This window comes from Salvelinus namaycush, chromosome 3 (genome assembly GCF_016432855.1).
Source record: "Salvelinus namaycush isolate Seneca chromosome 3, SaNama_1.0, whole genome shotgun sequence".
Classification (NCBI taxonomy): Eukaryota; Metazoa; Chordata; class Actinopteri; order Salmoniformes; family Salmonidae; genus Salvelinus; species Salvelinus namaycush.
The window spans coordinates 5,245,977-5,262,513 of NC_052309.1; the positions used below are offsets into that span (position 1 = coordinate 5,245,977).

At 41.2% G+C, this 16,537-nt stretch overlaps 1 protein-coding gene across 2 annotated transcripts in view; it reads left to right on the forward strand.

The window, feature by feature from the left end:
* The first annotated feature begins 7,936 nt into the window (after positions 1-7,936).
* znf532 (zinc finger protein 532) overlaps positions 7,937-16,537 on the forward strand; it is a 39,247-nt gene continuing 30,646 nt past the window's right edge. The window contains exons 1-2 of one of the 2 annotated variants that reach the window (XM_038989574.1): positions 7,937-8,273; positions 8,741-9,061. The gene's annotated coding sequence lies outside the window, so the exon portion shown is untranslated. The remainder of the gene's footprint in view (positions 8,274-8,740; positions 9,062-16,537) is intronic. The other variant, XM_038989573.1, reaches the window with a different exon arrangement.

Sequence of the window (16,537 nt, forward strand, 5' to 3'; positions counted from 1 at the left end):
TCAGAATGAGTTTTTCCCCACAAAAGGGCTTCATTACTGACAGAAATACTCCTCAGTTTTGTCAGCTGTGCAGCAGTTTTTTCAGCTGGCCAGGTGGCTGGTCTCAGACGATCCCGCAGGTGAAGAAGCCAGATGTGGAGGCCCTGGGCTGGCGTGGTTACACATGGTCGGTGGTTGTGTGGCCAATTAGACATACTGCCAAATTCTCTAAAACGACGTTGGTAGAGAAATTAACATTAAATTGTCTGGCAACAGCTCTGGTGGACATTTCTGCAGTCAGCATGCCAATCGCACGCTCCTTCAAAACTCCACTCTACTCTAAAACATCTCTGGCATTGTGTTGTGTGACAAAACTGCACATTTTGGAGTGGCCTTTTATTGTCCCCAGCACAAGTTGCACCTGTGTAATGATCATGCTGTTTAATCAACTTCTTGATATGCCACACCTGTCAGGTGGATGTATTATCTTGGCAAAGGAAAAATGCTCACTAACATGGATGTAAACAAATGCACAACATTTGAGAGAAATAAGCTTTTTGTGCATATAGAACGTTCCTGGGATCGTTTATAACAGTGCATGAAACATGGGACCAACACTTTACATGTTGCGTTTATATTTTAGTTTGTATTTTAGATCACTATGAAGGCTCTGTCATTAGAAGATCATGAGTTAGTCAGATCTGAGCATATCACATCAAATCATCAAAACAAAATGTTATTTGTCACATGCGCTGAATACAACAGGTGTAGGTTGACCTTACCGTGAAATGCTGAATACAACAGGTGTAGGTTGACCTTACCGTGAAATGCTGAATACAACAGGTGTAGGTTGACCTTACCGTGAAATGCTGAATACAACAGGTGTAGGTTGACCTTACCGTGAAATGCTGAATACAACAGGTGTCGACCTTACCGTGAAATGCTGAATACAACAGGTGTAGGTTGACCTTACCGTGAAATGCTGAATACAACAGGTGTAGGTTGACCTTACCGTGAAATGCTGAATACAACAGGTGTAGGTTGACCTTACAGTGAAATGCTGAATACAACAGTTGTAGGTTGACCTTACCGTGAAATGCTGAATACAACAGGTGTAGGTTGACCTTACCGTGAAATGCTGAATACAACAGGTGTAGGTTGACCTTACCGTGAAATGCTGAATACAACAGGTGTAGGTTGACCTTACCGTGAAATGCTGAATACAACAGGTGTAGGTTGACCTTACCGTGAAATGCTGAATACAACAGGTGTAGGTTGACCTTACTGTGAAATGCTGAATACAACAGGTGTAGGTTGACCTTACCGTGAAATGCTGAATACAACAGGTGTAGGTTGACCTTACCGTGAAATGCTGAATACAACAGGTGTAGACCTTACCGTGAAATGCTGAATACAACAGGTGTAGGTTGACCTTACCGTGAAATGCTGAATACAACAGGTGTAGACCTTACCGTGAAATGCTGAATACAACAGGTGTAGGTTGACCTTACCGTGAAATGCTGAATACAACAGGTGTAGGTTGACCTTACCGTGAAATGCTGAATACAACAGGTGTAGGTTGACCTTACCGTGAAATGCTGAATACAACAGGTGTAGGTTGACCTTACCGTGAAATGCTGAATACAACAGGTGTAGGTTGACCTTACCGTGAAATGCTGAATACAACAGGTGTAGGTTGACCTTACCGTGAAATGCTGAATACAACAGGTGTAGGTTGACCTTACCGTGAAATGCTGAATACAACAGGTGTAGGTTGACCTTACTGTGAAATGCTTACTCACAAGCCCTTAACCAACAATGCAGTTTGAAGAAAAATAACAGTTAAGAAAATATTTACTAAATAATGTTTTTAAAAAAAATAAAATAAAAAATAAAAGAGCAACAATAAAATAACAATAACGAGGCTGTATATTCAGGTGGTACCGGTACCGAGTCAATGTGCGGGGTACAGGTTAGTCGAGGTAATTGAGGTAATATGTACATGTAAGTAGGGGTAAAGTGACTATGCGTAGATAATAAACAGCAAGTAGCAGCAGCGTAAAAAAAGGGGGGGAGGGGTCAATGTAAATAGTCCAGGTAGCCATTTGATTAGCTGTTCAGCAGTTTTATGGCTTGGAGGTAGAAGCTGTTAGGAAGCCTTTTGGACCAACACAGCTTGCCTTGCGGTAGCAGAGAGAATAGTCTATGACTAGGTTGGCTGGAGTCTTTGGCAATTTTTCACATTTTGTCAGTTCTTTTTTAGTCTATGTAGCAACTGTTTCCGGAGATGTCCAATGTAACGTTTTGTCTTCAATTCTCTGTTCACAATGTCCTAGAATATGATAATAGAAAAGTAGAAATATGAGTCATATTGAATATGTATTAGAACATATGTCTCACAATACGGTCAGATTTTTGTGGCCAGATATTGGCATGAACACTTCTGCAGCTGTCAGCCATTCAATAGTCTGAATAATGATAAGATAATGATCACATAGAAACTAAGACAGACAGGGACCGGCTCATCTACTCATGCCATAGGCATCACAGTCAACTCAGGTCACACGTAATTATTAGCTGTCATTTGAACGATCACTTGTTACGTCATCGGTATTTTATGCCGCGTCCAAAACAACTGGGAACTCGGATATCTCCGACTTCCGACATCAAGGCGTTCAAAACAACTGGTAACTTGGGGAAAAAACGAGCTCCGACTGAAAAGAAATCGATTTGACAGTCATCCAACTCGGGAACCCGGGCCTCTTTCTAGAGCTCCGACTTCCCGACCTGAAGATCACTCACGTCATGATTTGACCTCGTATTTTTCCGAGTCCCAGTTGTTGTGAATGCGGCATCAATGACAACCATCGATCACGACACATGTCACGACGAGTTGATTGATTTCCCACTAGCTGACCAACATATGAGATAAGTGACGTTCTAGACAGTGTTGCCAACTAATTTTCAGGGGAAGTTGCTAGAGGCAGGTCGTTTTGTTGCTAAAAGTTGCTAAATGACTAATAACGTTGTGATGTCCTTGCGTGATGGCGTCATTACGTAATAACGTAAAACTTGGAATAGACAATAACGTTACTTAAATTGACCGGCCATCTCGGCGAAAAATATGATTTTACATTTGTTAGTTTAGATTTGTTTGTTTATTATCATATATTTTTATTTGTAAAAGTAATATAAACAACACATTTTATATGATCACATATTTTTATTTTTAAACACAACACATTGAATTATTGAACAATTACACATTATTGAACAATTACATTTTATTTTTAACTAGTAAACCTCCACATTCTTAACAATTATAGTTTTAAGCAGTGTATTGGTAGTTAGTTAACATGCTACCTAACTGATCAACAATTATTGGTACAAGCTAATAACAAGGTATATATGCTGTCTTATTGAACAAGCAACTTATCTCAAATAATGTCTGCGCTAGGCATCTCTCTCCAGGTTGTTGTGCTGCTTGGCTGGCTAGCTGCTCAATGGTTTCCTCCAGATATTGCCACTGTTCTCGCACACACTGCAGTACACACTGCCACCACCAGCTGTGTGTCTCTGCCAGTTCCAGAAAGTCCACTCCTTGCATACGTATTGTAAATATGATGAATCATAGATTGGCAAGGAAATCCTCTTCATCTTCACTGTCCAACTGCATTGTCACGGAGCTGGAACCAGCAGTAGAGGATGGAGCGGCCTTAAAGCTGTATGCTGCTGTGGTGCCAAACTGCTGCAGAACTTCACTTGGTAGTTTATGCTGGTAACAGGTATCACCAGCCAGCTTCAGTCCATATCGCACCAGGAGTATGGAGTTGAGAGTGTGCAGTGACACACTCATTTGACTGAACAGCCGTTCAACCTCCGCATTTGAGTGTGGCAAGGAGAGGACAGCGAGTCAGCTTTGCACAGTTCTTCAAATGGATTTGACCCGGAAGAGTCCGTGTAGTTATTGACTTCACTCCAAAACTCTACTGTATTTTCAGTTGAGTCCCACCTAAACAGATGGATGATTCTCTATTGGGAAACAATTTGATCAATTGTTTGGGGCTGGTATCTCAGTAGCTCAGCTACTTTAATAATTTCAGTGGTGCCTTTATTGTGCTTTAGTGTTTCCTTAACACTGAACAAGGCCATGTGTCGCAAGGCTTCTAGGTTGTCTGGGAGCCTTGTTTGCAGCTCCGTGCTTAAAGCAACAATGTAGCTGATGCACCGTCTCCGAATGACTTTTTTGTCCTCTGGCGCAAGACTGAGTTGGTACACCTTGCTCTCTAAAAGGTACCCAAGGTATGGTGATGGAATGAGATGTCCATCAATGGCATCCTTCAGGACATCCATTTTTGCCATAGGGTTGTCTACTCTGCTGCAAATTGATGTTAAGAGGTGTACCAGATTGTCCAAAAGCTTGACAGGATCTGTTTGCTCCCCCTCAAATGACTTCACTGCAACTTGTACATCAGACAGGATTGATTTCAAGAATGAAGAATGTCAGGTAGACATAGTTGGTCTTGTCCATGTACATGGCGTGGAGCACATCCGCCATGTAGCAATGCTCACTGGCCTTGGTCAACTCAAAGTGGAGTTTCAGTTCTTCCCACTGGCTCAATATACGAGTTACCGCAGGCTCAATCAATAGCCAACGTGTGGCACACACTTTGGTGATCTGCAGGAGTTTCTGGCCACAATTAATGGTGGCATACACTGCTTTGTACGCCTCGCGCCGTTTTGGGGAAATCGAAAACCAGTTGTAGGTTTCCCTGATTAAGTACTCAACACTCCTAGGGATGGTTTCTTTGGATGCTGCACTGACAGCCAATTGTAAAGGATGGCACACACAGCGGATGAGTAGCACATTGGGCAATGCACATTCTTCCTTTAAAATCTTGTGCACCCCAGTCATCACGGACGCATTATCAGTGCCAATACCCTGAAGATGTTCTTTTTTAAGGTTACACTTCTCAAGAAACTCAACTACCGCCTTTACTATTGATCTGGCATCGCCCCCCTCCAATTCAACCAGCCCGAGAAATGTGGACACAACGGTTCTTTTTTAGCACTGAAATACTGAATCACCACATCCAGGTATTTCGAGACACTGACAGAGGACTCATCCAAAAGGAGACTGAACTTCTCATCCCCCACATCTGATGTTACCCTTTTGAGAAAATAAGGAGCCAGTACTCCCCTAATCATTGCTGTGCACTTGGTGCATTTGGAAGTTTGTTGCTGCCACAGAATCTGAAAAGGCAGCTTTGCAAGTCATACCTAAATGGTTGCATGCTAGCAGCGAACAATGCTCCGCAATGGCCATTGCCATAGTAGCTTCTGCGCTTTTGCAGTTATCCACTTTCTTAACCAACTGTGGTAATGTAGACTGCGTTGCATGGTTGTACGGTTTTGATTTATTTAATTGCTTTGCTGTAGCACAATGTTTTTTGATGTCATACATTTTTGCAAACATATCTGATTTGCAGTACGCACAGTATGCCCGTCAATCATCCCCAATTACTGGCTTCAGACACCCTTTAAATTCAGGTACAGACTCCCACTCTTTTCTGTACTTCTGGCTGTGCAATTTTGATAGACATGTTGATTGATGTTGTAAATTCTGTTCTAGATCAAACATTCGTGACCAACTATATTCATTGGGTTTGTCTCGTCGAACGCATACTACTGCTGCTGCAGTCAGCCAACAATGATTTGCAATTTGCTGAAATTGCTGCTGGCCTGCTGCTGCCTGTGGACGAGCTGAGCGCCTGCTGCTGACGTCACTCACAATGCACTGTTGCAGCCAGGCACGTGTGTTGTGACTGAGTGTGTGACAGAGAAAATCGGTTGTGTGTCATTTAGAGGGGAAATGCATTTTAGCGTTTGAGTAACTTTTCAAAAGTTGCTAAAAGTTCCAAATACATTTTTTTAAGTAGCTAAATTTGTTTCTAGGTGCTGTTTGAAAAAAAAGTTGCTAGGGTACTCTGAAAAGTTGCTAAATCTAGCAACAAAATTGCTAAATTGGCATCACTGGTTCTAGAAGGCTGTACGGACACTTTGTATCTGTCTAGCGTGAACACTAGATGGCAGTGTTGAGTGAACTTAGGGATATTCATTTCAACACACTTTAGCGGTTGAATGTAGCATTTGTGTTATTGTAAGAGTCAAATATACTGTATTTTCACATTACATAGCGGCGCCCTCTAATCTCTTGGAGCAGGCTAGACGGGAGTCGTATTACAGGATCCCATGTACATTGTGAGAAGAACTACAATTACTTGACATTTGCAAACATGACTAAAAAAGCCCCACATTTCATTCGTCCTCTTTTTGATACATGTCCACAGTGGCGTTTTAATGGGAAATACGGGTAATTTAAGGGGCAGCAAGTGTTAATTAAAACCTCTGTTGACTGTCACATCGCTGACTGGTAGGATGAGTCAAATATGAGGTGTCCTTCCATTCAAATACCTGAAATGAAATCACACTTGTTGAAATGATGACAAAATGATAGCTACCTTGCACATGAAATAATTATATTGATACGTGTGTAAAACCTTCAATGAAGCAAGACAAGTGTTATATTCAAACACAGATATTGCTTGAATAACTTTACAAAGTAGAAAACATGTTTTACATCCCATGTAGCCTATGTACCAGTAGTCCAAAAAAAGGGAATACATTTTGTTATGTGAATATAAATAAACTGCATTTCCTCAAAATGAAGACCAATATGAACAACAATAACCAAAAAGACCTGAGGAAAATATGATGAAAAGGTCACATGATGTCATAGGAAAGCCATATCGTTTTGACAAAATGATATAGTGTGGTGGCCCATCAAGGAAAGACCTCCGGTTAAAGGTGTCACATAGGAACAGAGATCATTAAAGACACAACAATTTTTAGATTCCTTATTCCTATAATAAAAAACACCACATGTTTTTTTTCCATTTGTAGCGCTTCTACAAAGAAGTGCATTGCTTACTGTTTGGGGTTTTAGGCTGGGTTTCTGTATACCATTTTGTGCTATCTGCTGATATAAAAATGGCTTTATAAATACATGTGATTGATTAATTGATCTATCAAGATCTATCAGGTGCAGCACAAAGGATGTAAAAAAAAAAATCTAGACCTATTGAATTAAATGATGCATTATTATGCTGCTGCATAACTCTGAAAACAAGCTAATGCTAAAAAATAATTGCCAAGCTGAAAATATGAACAATTGTAACGGTGATGATGGAGTGCTGAGTTGATATACATTCTGAACGTTCTGAAACATGACATGAATGACTGACAGCCATCATCAACTGTCACTCAAGTCTACAGCTCTATCCAAAAATAAATTTAGCCAAAGACTCAAACAAAATACTATCGAGTATTTAACGTTACGTTCCTACTGTAGTTACACAAAGCCAGCATTCCTAATAATTCATGACCGTTTTAATCACGGAGCCTGCGGGTAAGTATAGTATGACATTGAACTAACTAGTTACACTGATGTGATGACGAGATGATTTCTTTGCATGGATTTAGTTGATGATAAGTGCAGCTCTAAGAAGAAACTAAACTAAATATATCCGATAAAAAAAAAACGAGACTCGTGACGAATGCTCCGTGAAATGTATCGGTGATGACACCTCCAACAAGACGATGAATATTTCTCCGAAGAAAGCGTTATTTATTTTTACACATTTGAACGACCGCGAAATGCATTCTGGGTGTGAGAAAACTGTGTTCTGATTTCAACGTCATCACATCTTGTCAAAACAAAGTATCCATAAAATAAACGTCTGATACGTACGACCTTACATACGTAACGCTCCAATATTGATTTGTCTATATTATAATAGGTAAGATATGGCTGATCTGCTGACTTGAGATATCGTTATGATCAAGCGTCAAGGCAATATTTCTCATCACGTGACAATGGCAATCTTGGGGGTGGGCAGCACTGAGCAGCAACCTCTGCTCTGCTCAGCTCAGAAAAGAATAGACTTCACCGGAGAGCAGTGAGCAGGGGGGGTATTTTATAGGCCTTTCTTCATTATGAACATACATGTTCAACATCTGGAAACAACAGTCTGGAACAGAGCAGTTATATCCCCCTCTTAGATAAAATGCAGTCTGATGCCTTTGCAGTTTGATGTGTTGCTGATGGAAAGGTGCTGAACCTATTACAGAAGGGCTGCCCATGACTTCATTGTCTGAGAGTGAGCTGCTGTCATATAAAAACATTCTGCAGAGAGACAGCTATGTGCTAATCTGTCACCATACCCACTACCCAGGTAGGTAATAATCTATTGTTCACGTGTTGGTTGATGAATTGTCTGAATCTGGGGTTTGGGTTGATGACTTTATAGGTACAGGCCCGGGCCTTGTGAGGATCTGTTATATAACATAAACAATAATGTGCTTTCTTTTGAAAGTAGTTAGCCTATAGTCTGCTATTTATCTTTGTAATTACTTAGAAAGAACATGGTTTTAAATCATTGCAATATGCAGTACCATGTACAAAGTGGGCCTTTGTTAGATTATTTGAGTAAGTAGCCTATCATTATCAATTGATGACAATATCTCTACAATATGCAGACTGCACAGACCAGACTAGGCCCTATTTTCTTCAAGTCAATATTTAGCCTATATTTGTCATTGGTCAAGAGAGACTTAGGAGATTTCTTGGTATCCTTTTTTTGTGCCCTCTTCTCATATTTCTATATTTTCCTTTCCCCCTCTCCTCTCCTTCCTGCACCAGCTGCTGCTCCCTGCCGTAGCCGAGAGAGCCTGGAGAGTCCCCTCACCCCCTTACCCTGCACATACATGCATAGACAAAAGGCCTGATTCGCCTGTCGAACACTGCCCCCTTTTTCCATGCAGCGCTCGGCTTCGTCTGGAGGGAGCAGCCTGGACTGGCTGACCTACTGCAACCACAGAGCAGAGGCACAGCACTGTTTATAGGGGGCTGCCTGGCAGGATGGGGGCTGCTAGTCTGGATTGACTTTGTGTGTATGAAGCAGGCCTCAACAGGAAGATTTCTCCTCTCTTAGTGGAAAATCAGAGTCAGGGGATCACGAGGGTATGGCACAATCTCCTTTTCTTCCCCTAGTATTTATGTGTGTGTGTGTATATATATATATATATATATATATATTTTAATATATCTATATCTATATCAGATACATATACATATATATATGTATATATCATGTGTTTCTGCATGTATTGTGCCTGTGACAGGGATAGGGTGTGTGCCATCATGATGGCCCTTTGTTTTCCTTGTCATTTATCACAGACGGACGGATGGGATGCTCAGTTGCCTGAGGCTGCAGGGATTATCATGACAAAGATCAGCCTCTCTAGGACAGAGATTAGGGAACCATGGGCATGGAATAGAGAGGATAGAGGGGGAGAGACCCTCACCAGCTCAGCAGAGGGCTGTACTAAAACACTGGGGCTCATGCAAACAAGCAGGCCACGTATAGACCAAGGTTTTACCACTACTACTACTCCGTCATGGCTGCTTCATCCTCCTCCCTCTCCATTTTCACCCAGCGTTGTGGCACGTCCTCATCCCAGACCAGGAATCGTAACTGTCATGACTCACATAATAAGCCATCTGGATTCAGGCTGTATTATTGTCTGCTTTTGAGCTGTGTCCTTTTTCCTGCCTTCTCGTTTTGTATCTGTAACAGAGTTAGATTTCTAACTGCGTGTGTATTTTGTCCCGTTGCACAACCCAGAGGAGGATGTTATGGTTTGTACTCTCGAGGCCTAGCTGTTTTTTTGTTTGCTGGGGTAATGACCTGGATTCCAGATTTGTTTTGGACAAGGATCTCTTCAAACCTTTTGTGTTTTGAGCCCAGAGAACTATTACCTTTTTAATCGTCTGTTATCTTTTAACCACATCCAGATGCTGTATTTCAGGTCAAAATGGTGCAGTATCAGTGCTCTGTGATCAGCCTGAGAAGTGGGCGCTAGCTGTGTCTCTGTCTGCCTGTCTGTGTGTGTGTAGCTGTACTGCAGCAGAGCAGGCTTTATGTGTGGTGACCGGAACCGGCTGAAACAGGTTTGAGCCAGCAGACAGAGGGCTGAGGAACAATGCCGGCTCTGTGCTACAGGGGGAGAGATAGCTTCCCTGGCTGCTTAATAATGGCAGCCAAACTAGGAGGCTGTAGCCTAGCAGAGGAGGCTGCAGAAAGGCACTATCGATCCCCAACAGTATGGTGGTGGTACAGTACACTGGGTTTAGTGTTCGGGCTGTGGGGTTTAGGCTGTGGGACAAGCAGGGCTGGCCACCTCGCTGAAGGCAGAGGCAGAGAGAGCAGTGCTCAGGTAGGGGTGATGGGATGAGACTGCAACTCTGGAGGCCTGTCTCACAGCACAGGGTCATTGTCAGTCAGCTGGTGATGTTGCAGGACAGGAGGAAATGGATGACTGATCGGGATCACACCACCTCCATCTCTCTGCCTCTTGTTGGGCCCTGCCTGCTTTGGGAAATTGATTTTTTTTTCTGCAGGAAAAGGGGGGTGGTTGTTGTGCCTGACTGACTGTGTGGTAGCAGGAAGGAAGGAAGGTGGTTTTGTGACTACAGTAGTGGCTGGCTGGGGACAGGCTGGCTACAGATCACAGGGTGAGGACTGTTTCATGTTTCTTTCTACTGCTGTGTTTCCTAATGTGAGTTACTCTGTAGGTAGATGTACTGTATGTGCACTTGAAAGGGTTGGTGGTGAGAACAGCATATACATGAAACTGGGGTTAATATAACTTGGCGGCAATATGTATACAGTACAGTATTCTTCATCTCTCTGCATTAAATATTATTTTTTCTATGTCAGACAGCTTTGCTTTTATTGGCCGTATTCTGCACTAGGCCCTGCGATTCTCTTTCCTCTGCTGCAGCTTTTCCTCACCTCGGCAACAACCATTTTCCTTTCCTCTGCTGCAGCTTTTCCTCAGCTCGGCAGCAGCCATTTTTCCTTTTTTTCTGATGCAGCTTTTCCTCACCTCAGCTCGGCAGCAGCCATTCCCTTTCCCTCTTGCCCCTTTTCTCCAATCTCCAAATCTGTTTCTGTCTCTCTCGTTCTCTCTCGTTCTCTACTTTTCTTGTTCTGTTCACTACTGCCTGGTTATCTCATTGTCTGCAGCGGAGGAGAGGAGGCCATTTCACTGGTGGTTTAACAGGGAGGGAGACTGGGGAGTGCAGATGTTAATAGGTGAAATGGATGTGACCGGGGCTGCAGTGCAGTGTGCAGACTGATCTGTCATCCATTTTAATGAGGAGGCAGCAAGCATTCAGGCAGCCCTCCTTGGCTACATGCTACGTGCAGACTGAAGAGGCAGCGCAAAGACACAGCATATGATATCTGTAGCCCTTTGTCTTCATCCATCACATCTCCTATGAGGATTCCTCTTGTGAAAATTCATTTCAGTACAACAACACAAAAAGTACTACTTGTTTCAGAAGCATTGTACATACATACAGTACATCCACCTCCGAACTGTCCTTGGCTATTGGGTTGTTTGAAATAAACGTATTTATAATACTTCAGATACAGGCTAATGTACATGAAGCAATTTGGCTAGTTATTTGCTATTTAGAGGACTGTCTCCATCCCATTCATAAAGTAGGTCAAAATGATAAGCTAGCTCATCTAGCGCTGAGTAGGCATGCTACTGTATACTTCTCTCATGTTTCCTTCATAAACAAACCAGCATAATCACTGGAGATATGCCATTCATTATCTGTAAACACCTAGTGACCTTGGTCTGAAGTCATCTGACATATGAGAAAAGAAGAGAAAAATCCCAATGATTCATTTGAATGAAGATCACCAAAAGTGTAGTCTGGTTTTTCCAACTGATGAATCAGTTGGATTTGGATGCTGGTTTTATGAGGGTCCACTGCATTTTGTTACATTCAAATGGGCATTAGCTACTGCGATTTAACCTAATTCCATGGATGAAGTGATTGGAGTAGGAAATTATTGGCCAGATTTGAATGGCCTAGGTCTTGAGTGGGCCTAGTTGACTACCTACCTCTGCTTTCCTTTGTTCCTCTCTAGGAGGGCTTGATTAAAGGCAGTGGTTTTCATACCTCTCCTCAGGGACCCCCACACATTTCACAATTTTGATCTAGCCTTGAACTAGCTCACCTGATTCACCTATTCAAGGGCTTGATAATTAGTTGACGAGTTAAATAAGGTGGAATAGTTCAAATGCATGGAACGGCTAGGGATCCCAGAGGAGAGGTTTTGAAAAACCCTGGATTGGGCAACTGAGAGCTGGGAGGGGAATTGGAGCAGAAAGAGTTCCTACTTACACATTAGTGGGATATTTTCTACAACAAAAAAGTAGTGAATTTGTATCAATGACTGTATACATGAATGGACAAAGCCATCGATCACATGACACAATGCATTCCTATGGGAAGACTCAATAGCGCATTGAAACCAAATGAAATCGGTTTAAGATGGTGTCTCATTGGCTGCGTTTAGACAGGCAGTCCAATTCTGATTTTATGAGGATCCCCAATTACTCTTCCTGGGGTCCAAACATGAAACAAAACAAAATGCATAAAATACATAGTATACATAACACTACGTAATGCAATACATAACACTACATAATGCAATGCGTAATATAATACAAAATATATAAAAATGTTTGTCCTTCACAGTGAAGGTGCTATTTTATCGGGGATTTTTTTAATCTGTTTTTATTGCTAACTTGAGTTACCTGGGGTGACAGAGAGTTCCATGTACAGTACCTTCAAAAAGTATTCACACCTGTTGACCTTTCCACATTTTGCTGTGTTACAGCCTGAATTTAACATTTTAATAAATATAGATTTTTTTTTGTCACTGGCCTCAAAATGTCAAAGTGCAATTATGTTTTTCAAAAATGTTACAGATTAATGCAAAATTTTAAAGCTGAAATGTCTCGAGTCAATAATTATGTTATGGCAAGCCTAAATTAGTTCAGGTGTAAAAATGTTCTTAAAAAAGTCACATAATAAGTTGCATTGACAATAATAGCATTTTAACATGATTTTTGAATGACTATCTCATTTCTGTACCTAGGGTTGCACATTTTGGGGAATATTCAGAGGTGGAAACTTTCCGTGGGAATTAACGGTAATATATGGGAATTAACGGGAATATATGGGAATTAACGGCAATTAACAGGAATATATGGGAATTAACGGGAATATATGGGAATTAACGGAAATATATGCAAATTAATATTAATACCATTTAAATGTAGATGTTTTTTTGCATTGGATATATTTACCATATCATATGGAGACAGAAACATAAACCTTTTTACCTTATCATAAGTAGACATAATTCCAAATGATTAAATCCTTCCAATAGAAATTTTAAAAAACAATTTAGTTACAAATGTAACTTTAATTAACCTCTAATTCCTCCCAATCCCGGATCCGGGAGCACCCCCATCAGTAAAAAAGCTGACTAGCATAGCCTAGCATAGCGTCACAAGTAAATACTAGCATCTAAATATCATTAAATCACAAGTCCAAGACACCAGATGAAAGATACACATCTTGTGAATCCAGCCATCATTTCTGATTTTTAAAATGTTTTACAGGGAAGACACAATATGTAAATCTATTAGCTAACCACGTTAGCAAAAGACACCACTTTTTTTACTCCACCATTTTTTTCCTGCATAGGTAGCTATCACAAATTCGACCAAATAAAGATATAAATAGCCACTAACCAAGAAACAACTTCATCAGATGACAGTCTGATAACATATTTATTGTATAGCATATGTTTTGTTAGAAAAATGTGCATATTTCAGGTATAAATCATAGTTTACCATTGCAGCCACCATCACAACTCTCACCAAAGCGACTAGAATAACTACAGAGAGCAACGTGAATTACCTAAATACTCATCATAAAACATTTCTGAAAAATACACAGCGTACAGCAAATGAAAGACAAACATCTTGTGAATCCAGCCAATATTTCAGATTTTTTAAGTGTTTTACAGCGAAAACACAATATAGCATTATATTAGCTTACCACAATAGCCAGAAACACAAGGCATTTACCAGCAGCAAAGGTTAGCGACCGTAACAAGCAAGCAAAAGATATATAATTTTTGACTAACCTTCATAAACTTCTTCAGATGACAGTCCTGTAACATCATATTACACAATGCATATAGGGTTTGTTCGAAAATGTGCATATGTAGCGGCACAAATCGTGGTTATACAATGTGAGTAGTGGCCAAACTTCAAGCAATCTGTCCGGCGCCATCTTGGAGAGGCACCTAATCTAATCGATAACTAATCATAAACTTGACTAAAAAATACAGGTTGGACAGCAAATGAAAGATACATTAGTTCTTAATGCAACCGCTGTGTTAGATTTTTAAAATTAACGTTACTACGCATACAGCGTGCGCTAAAGCGAGACCGCACCGAAATTCATGGCGGAATTATTGTTTAACATTTGTCAACATAAATACGAATTAACAGCATAAAGACTTCTTACTATTTGCTGAGCTTCCATCAGAATCTTGGGCAAGGTGTCCTTTCTCCAGAACAATCGTCTTTTGGTTGAAAGATGTCCTCTTCTCCTGTAGAAATAGCAGCTAACGCTAGCCATGTGCCGGAGAGGTGTCCAACTAGCGATAGCGCGTGACAAAGAAATTCCAGAAAATCGCAATAAACTGATATAAACTGCTATAAGTCGGTTTAAATTAACTACCTTATGAAGTTTTTAAGACAAAAATCAAATTAAATCAGAGCCGGAGATATAGAACTGCTAAAACGAAAGCTTTTCAGGACGCCATGGTGATGTCCCTCCTGCGTCAGGCGCCCCGTTGAAAAGGTCGGACCTTCCGTTCCAAGAGCTTTTATAGTGCCCCAGATGGTGCAATCCACTCCATTCAAATTCTCACCGCTTACTGACATCTAGAGGAAAGCGTATGCAGTGCATGTAGCCCCATAGCTTACATGGGAATTTATAAACTGACCCTAGAACAGAGACCTCAATTTCAGAAATCTAACTCCTTGACAGGAAGTGTGCTGCAGAATGAGTTCTGTTTCACTCAGAGAAATAATTCAAACGGTTTTAGAAACTAGAGAGTGTTTTCTATCCAATAGTAATAATAATATGCATATTGTACGAGCAAGAATTGAGTACGAGGCAGTTTAATTTGGGAACGAATTTTTACAAAGTCGAAATGGCGCCCCCCTCTTGACAAGAAGTTTTAAGTGAGTTGACTCTTCACATGGGATGATTTCACTGAACAACAAAAGGAAGGGAATATTGAATGATCCCCAATGATCCATCGCATCTCCCAAAAACGTTTTCAACATACTTCTGTAAAATGATAGTCTAGAAACTAAAGCTTTGGTTGTCTTCCTCTCAGGCTTCCATGTCTTTTCCCTGGACCTCCTCTATGTCCACCTCTTGAACATCAGACTCTGAGGCCTCATCTTCACTGTCACTTTCCAACCTTGTTGAGGATGGCTCGTTGTCAGGCTCAAAAAGCCTCAAATTTCCCCGGATGGCCACCAATTTTTCAGCCCATGTATTGGTCAGCCTGTTGCGTGCTTTGGTGTGTGTGTTCCCAAACAAGGACCAGTTGCACTCTGAGGCGGCTGATGTTGGTGGGATTTGGAGGATGATGGAGGCAACAGGCGAAAGAGCCTCAGGTCCACAAAGTCCCTTCCACCAGGTGGCTGATGAGATATGTTGGCACAACTGCCATATTGCATCTCCATCCCAAAGCCCTTGCTTGGAAGTGTACTTCACCAGACTGCCAAGAACCTTGCCCTCATCCAGGCCAAGGTGGCGAGACACGGTAGTGATGACACCATAGGCCTTGTTGATCTCTGCACCATACACGATGCTCTTGCCAGCATATTTGGGGTCCAACATGTACGCTGTGGCGTGTATGGGCTTCAGGCAGAAGTCTTCACGCTTTTTGATGTATTTCAGAACATTCAGAAATCTCTTTCAATACACATTGCCGGTGAGCATCAGAGGTGAACCAGTTGCAGACACAGCTCGAGCAAGACATTCATCAGCATTTCTCTGACTACGTTCCTCCATTGAGAAAAAAAAACTTGAGCTTGCTATTGATAAGGTGTCTGATTCATCATTTTCACCTCGAAAAGAAGTAGAGGGACTTTTGTCAGAGGTTGCTTATTGTGAGCACTGAGGGAACTTTATGCACATGATTTGGCACAGTATTTGCAAATGTACACAACTTTTCCTTCTACATTAGCTGCAGTGAAATGTCTCCACACACAAAGATTAGAAAAAAATGGGTAAAAAACCCAAATACAATTCCATGTACAGATAAATAATTAAGCAGTTAGATTAAACAACTCCTTTGTAAGATACATGTTTTAAAATGAAACATGTATGGAAACAGGTGAATTAACAATCCTCAGTTAGCAGGCTCAAGCAAGCTAAAACCCACATGGTAGCAAAAACTAACTAGCAGAAATTGTTAACAAGCTAGAAATTATTTAAACACACTTTGCTGTAGGCTACTGTTTACTAGTT